The following is a 7,047-nucleotide window of genomic DNA, read 5'->3' as shown; positions in this document are numbered from 1 at the left end:
GGCCTTTTTCACAATGGAGTCAATGTGGGTCTTCCACTTCAGGTCCTGTGAGATGGTAGTGCCCAAGAACCTGAATGACTTCACTGCTTCCACAGTGCTGTTTAGAATGGTGAGGGGGGACAGTGTTGGGGTGTTCCTCCTAAAGTCCACAATCATCTCTACCATTTTGAGCATGTTTAGCTCCAGGTTGTTTTGACTGCACCAGACAGCCAGCTGTTTAACCTCACTTCTGTATGCAGACTCATTGTCATCTTAGATGAGGCAGATGACAGTGGTTTCATCTGCAAACTTCAGGAGCTTGACAGAGGGGTCCTTGGCGATGCAGTCATTGGTGTAGAGGGAGAAGAGTAGTGGGGAGAGCACACATCCCTGGGGGGCACCAGTGCTTATTGTACAGGTGCTGGAAGTGAATTTCCCCTGTCTCACAAGCTGCTGCCTGTCCGTCAGAAAGCTGGTAATCCACTGACAGATAGACATGGGAACAGAGAGCTGGTGTAGTTTAGTTTGGAGATACAATGGTAAACAATGGTTTCTGAATACTTGCTTTGTGGACATAATTTTTATAAGGTACAATATCAAATTATTGACTAAAAACATATTTAGGTGACTATGTGACTCCCTCTGAACAACATGCACCCTTCAAATCCTCAAAAATCAACTGTCCATGAACCATGCATATTTTTGTATTGTACACATTGGAGGTGGGATCTCCATATCTCGACACTGGGACCACTTAGAGAGCTGAAACATGCACTCCTGTGCTTATCTTGACCTCCCCTGTTCATGTTTTGAATATCAAGAAGATTGGTGAAAGTCAAAAATTTCATCCAAAAAAACTCAAAGCCCTTGGAGTTTTTTGTTCAAAATTTTTGAATTTCTCTTAACTACTTCAAGTTTGCACCATTGAAAGGGGAGGCTAGGGCAAGCACAGGAGTGCAGGTTTCAAGCATAGTAGAAGATGAGCAACACTTTCTGGTTGACACCAAAGATCCTCAGCCTACGAAGAAAGTGTAGCCACTGTTGGACCCTAGTACAGGTGTTTTCTACCTGAACATTCCATGTCAGTTTATTGTCAATGTGAATGCCTAGATATCTATAAGAATCATCCTGGGCTATGTTCTGGTCATGGATAACAACTGGTGAGTGGTCACCAATGGATTTTGGTTGAACACCATCTCCATTGTTTTCTTGATGTTAAGGGTAAGAAAGTGTTTGTCACACCACTGGACAAAGTTCTGAATCTCATGTTTGTATACAACTGTATCTGATGTATCTGATATGAGACGCAGGATAGTAGTGTCATCAGAGAACTTAATCATGTAATTGTTAGCAGTGCTGCATGTGCATTAATTGATGTGCAGTGTGAACAGTACTGGGGAACTGACGCACCCCTGGGGAGTGCCGGTGCTGATGGTCAAGGGTCCAGACAACGTCCTGTTCACCCTGACCTGCTGGCTATGGTTGGTCAGAAATGAGTGGTACCACTTAACCCTCTGGGGTCGACGGACGCGCTGTCACATCCTGCTGGAATTTTTTCCTCAGAACAGCGGAAACAACTTAAAATGCTCTGTCATTTTTGGGCATACAGATAAGTGGAAGACATCATTAGAAACCATGAAGGGTCTACTTTTATTTGTGTACACTCACAATAACAAGAAAACCTTGTGCTTTTGTAAAATAAAGAAAATAAACAGGGTGCGCTTTCAGCCGTCTCTGTCTCCGCGAGCATCCTTCTGAAACACGTCACAAAAATGGACTAAAATTCCGCGAATTCTTATCACACGAACATGAAACATATGTCTAAAGAAAGCTTAAAATGTCTACTTTTAAATAAAACAATTCAAATTTAAAACAAATATTCTCCTGCAATGTAATCTGTATGAAACAAAGCAATGTACAATTTCTCCTGGCTCAGCTAATTATCCCTAATGTGATCACACCCACCAGCAGAGTGCGCTATTCATACGGTAATGTGCTGAGGCGATCAATGCAAATAGAAAAACGCCACCAACAATGACTTAAAAAAACATCAAGTTCATTCACTTTTCTGCGTGTTTGGAAGATGGCACGCTACACAGGTGAGGAAGCTCTTGGATAGTGACGAAGAGTTCACATTTTCCTCAGAAGAAGTGCGGGAATCTGACGAGGAACATTTGCATTTTGAAGAGCGACTTGATCCAGCCGAGGATACAATTTCAGATGAGTAAGTCATTAGTTTTACTTACATATTAGTTGACATGTTATTTTATATAAACATGTACATATTTTACTAGTTGGGCTATTTCCAGACTTGCCAGCCAGTATTCAGAGTATTGAAATTTGAAATATGTCCTAATAGGCAAGTTTTAGTTACATTTAAATGTTGTTTCGGCTAAAGCAGGTATTTAAATTGTATGCTGTATGATATAAATATGATATATAATATGATATAAAAATAATATGATTGTTTCGATTATATTTTAACTAGGGTTATGCTGCCTCATTATCAACGAAGCTTGTGCTTTCAAATATCTGTTCGGGTGTAAATGTGTAAAATGTGCTGTAAATATGCCCATATTTGAAAATCAGCATATTAGAATGATTTCTGAAGGATCATGTGACACTGAAGACTGCAGTAATGATGCTGAAAATTCAGCTTTGATCACAGGAATAAATTGCATTTTACAGTATATTCAAATAGAAAACAGTTATTTTAAATTGTACAAATATTTCGCAATATCACTGTTTTTGCTGTATTTTGGATCAAATAAATGCAGCCTTGGTGAGCAGAAGAGACTTCTTTTAAAAACATAAAGAAATCTTACAGATCTATAAACTTTTAAACAGTAGTGTAGGTCTAAAGTTTTTAAATAAAGTTTTTATGTAAAGAAAATGTATAGTCAGATTACTTCTTTTAACTTAAACTACAAACAATACATTCAATCATTAAGTCTCCTCACATTCATTCTCTCTCAGGGGAGGGGTCTTTGTCTCCTCAGGTGTGAATCACATCAATATTCATGATCATCCACACCTCCTCGCATATGGCCTTTCTAACACTAAAAGTGTCTTACAAAAGTTAAATGACTATATTGTTTTGTATGAATGAGTGATCAGGATGGTTTTCACATCATTTTGTAGCAAAACCTCTAGGCTACAAGATCCAGTTCTCAAAAGTCTTGTGAACAAATGTTTAGTATGTGTTATATTGCCTTATTTCAGTGACTTAACATTTTTGTTTTTTCAAAAACCCCGCATAAACTTTATTTTCTCAAAAATACATACATGTACATGTTGTTCACATATTATTGTAGCCCAGTTTGTGCTGAATACAGTGTTATCAGACTTTAGCCATTAATATGTTTTTAAGCAACTGAAAAAAGCACAAATGTCAAGGCATGTCAAAACTATTCCAGGGCCCAAAACACCCTCAGACCTCAGAGGGTTAATCATCTGCTGCAGTATTTTCAGGAGAACATGAGTCTGCAGAGTTTTAAAGGCTGAGCTAAAATCTACAAACAACAGTCTAGCATAGGCCCTAAGATTCTCAAGGTGTTTAGTCACTAGGTGCACTATGCTGTTGGTTGCATCATCAGTGCCTCTCTGGTGTTTGTATGTGAACTGGTAGGGATCTAGCTGTGGGCCTACATCCAGTTGTAGTTTGCTCACAATGAGCTTCTCCATACACTTCATCACAACAGAGGTTAAAGCAATAGGTCTAAAATCATTATTCTCCTGTGGACAGGGTTTCTTAGGAACAGGTGTGATGATTGCCTTTGGTGTCGGTACGGTATGAGAATGTAGGGACCTCTGGAAAATGGGGCACCAGGCAGGCATCAATTCATCTGCACATGTTCTTAATAGAAAAGCAGAGATACCATCTTGACCTGTGGCCTTGTTGACACTGATTTTCTTAAGGAACTTGTTGATGGTTTTAGGGGCAATCTCTAGCCTATCAACATCATCAGTAGCAATACCATCAAGCACCATGTCACATTCAGCTGAGAAATCATAATTTCTCATAATAAATACTCTGTTCACGGAAAACCCGCCCCCTCCCGGACACACCCCAGGGGTCTTGGGCCCCTCAGTGATGAAGTGGCATAATATACTTGGTAAGTGTACAAATACTCTGTTTATGGACAGTCCCGCCCCCTCCTGGACTCATCTCTGACATCAACAAATCGGAGCCTGACACTGGGGGGCTCTTCCCCCAAATAGCAGGTAAGGGGACAAATACACGGTCTGTGGAACATTGGGGGTGTTCCCTAACCCACTGGGTGTCCATCTGCAATGTATGTGAATGGAGAAAGCACCCATTGCTATACACCTGCCGTGAGACGTGGTGTCACCACCCTGTGGGTGATGGCTGAACTGCTTTTTGGGGGGGCCGTTTTCGACGGCTCCAAGCGTGGCTTGGGGATGCCTCCCATCGCCTCTGGCAGACCCCCAGGCCAGCACAAAAACATGCAAGGTGTCAGCAAAAATCGCCTAGGGGGTGCCGTGCAGCATCCACAAACTCGGTACCACGAAGCTATAAAGTACATTTCCTGTTACGTTCAGGTCTTACCCACTTCCCTAGCATTTCTACATGCACAATGCAATGAGAACTTACAGGATTGGGACTAAATAGCTGTGTGGCCAAACGAAAGCCACTTGTTAGTGAGGCTAATCAGAAAAACAACTTCAATTTGCTAGGGAGAATAAAGATTGGACTGTGGAGCAATGGAAAAAGTCATGTGATCTGATGAGTCCAGATTTACCCTATGCCAAAGCAATGGGTGCATCAGGGTAAGAAGGGAAGTGCATGAAGCAATGCACCTGTCATGCATAGTGCCCACTCCAGTAACCAACTCATTCAGACTTCAAACTTTGCACACTGTCTAGGGGTCCCCTGAGAAGATATTGATTTCAAATTGGAGTCATTTGGAGGTTTTGGAGTGGTGTCCTGACCTGCTGGCACCTGACTCGAAGTGGTGCCCTGTGTCTATTAGTGATCCAGCCACGGGCCCATCCATCTGGTACATCAAGAGTCACCCTCATTTCAACTGTCCATAAAACCTTTGAAAAATCTGTCTTCGTGTATTTCTTTACCTAATCTTGACGCTTCAACTTGTGAATATATTCAGTGGTGGTCATGTTTCAGCCTTCTTGACCTTGGCCATGTCTCTGAGCACTTGACACCTTGTACTTCTGGACACTCCAGGTAGGTTGCAGTTCTGGAATATGGTAGCATTGGAGGATAATGGGTTCCTGGTAGCTTCATGTTTAATTCTTCTCAAGTCTTTTGCAGTTAATTTGTGCCTTTTCTTCTCCATGCGTTTTTTGCGTCCCAGTTGACTATTCGCAACAAACGTTTGATTGTCCGGTGGTCATGCCTCAATACTTTAGCTATTTCAAGAGTGTTGCATCCATCTGAAAGGCATTTTACAATTTTTGACTTTTCAGTGTCAGTTAAATCTCTTTTTTTGGCCCATTTTACCTGAGGTAATGAAGCTGCCTAATAATTATACACACCTTGATATAAGGTGTTAGTCACTTTCGACACACCCTCCCTCATTACACAAATACATACCACCTGAAAATGATTGAATCCAATAAGTATTCAAGTTTATATGGTTTGGAGTTGGTAAATGTGAATGGAAATAATGATAAAATCAGAATACTCACTTGCCTAATAATTGGGCAGGCAGTGTATAATCTGCATGTGCTGCATGATTCAGAATGAATGTGTGAAGCTGGCAGCTCATACACTGAAAACACCTCATCATGATCATTACATGCGCACTGTGTGTTTGTAGTAGATGACAGAGAGCAGAGTGCTCTAAAGCACACAGATACACACATATACATATAAAGACTATGGGGGGAATTCACTAAGAATGAATTGTGACCGGCAAAAACGCAATTTAAACGCTTTGCTGGTTTAGGGCCTGATTCACTAAAGGAATTATAGAGATCAGTCAACAGCACAAATGCACCCACACACTCGCTGCTGAACGCAATTTGCATGCGCAATTCTGATTTTGTGGGCCATTTTGAGCACTATGTAGTGGAGGGTGCTGAAGACAACCGTCATCTGACACACCCTGCTGGACTATACATCATCACTGTGATGCAGACACTCTTTAGCATGCTGAAAGTGCACATGACTACGCAGCACATCTGGATATATGGCAGGTTATGATGCTCTTCTTCATCATTTGATCATTATTTTATGAATTACTGCTTATATGATCGATAGCAAATGTACAAAAACTTCTCTTTAATTAAATTTATTTTACCGCCTACTTTCATTCGCGGTAATAGCGCAATGTAAATTCTGCTGGCCAATTTTTGTGAATGAAGCGCAATCTATAATAAGCCTAATTTATATAAAAAGGAGGCATGTTTGCGTGGAAAGGAATGACAATATTGACTTCATTTTAATACTTAAGACACAGTATAATTTCAGTGATTGCGACTACTTAAACTAGATTGTGTGGTTAGTTTATAATATGCAGATTTTTGTGCTAAAATACCATGTACAAAAGTGCTGCAACTGTTTATTGAATTCATCCCTCAATATTTATCAAATTACAGCTTTTTGGGGTTTAATAATTACACTGGGCCATGAAGCTTGATTTAAATGGACATGTGAAACGGAATACAAAAAGGAAAAAAAATATATAGTAATGTAATATTTACTGTAATTATATAATAACAATAATAATAATGTATTAAAGCAATATCTCACATTTGTGATGTTCTGTAGTGCATTTCATTTGACAATAATATCTCCAGTGTTGTTTTGGATTGTGCTGTGAGGAATTTGTGTAAAAGCACTTAATTTGATTAAAAATAATGCAATGTTATGTTACAATTTTTTGTTAATTTAAATAATTGTATTTTCATTTGATTCAAGTTTTAATGAATTAATTTGACAAGACACAATTTTGATATATATATATATATATATAAATGATTAAACTGTCAAATACGAAATTCAGAAAAAATAACCATCAAATAACCACAATATAGCCTATAGCATGACCTCTTGTGTGTTTTTGTATAAATATACACTGGAGC

This window comes from Myxocyprinus asiaticus, chromosome 2 (assembly GCF_019703515.2).
Source record: "Myxocyprinus asiaticus isolate MX2 ecotype Aquarium Trade chromosome 2, UBuf_Myxa_2, whole genome shotgun sequence".
NCBI lineage: Eukaryota > Metazoa > Chordata > Actinopteri > Cypriniformes > Catostomidae > Myxocyprinus > Myxocyprinus asiaticus.
Note: the sequence above shows the minus strand (reverse complement) of the source record.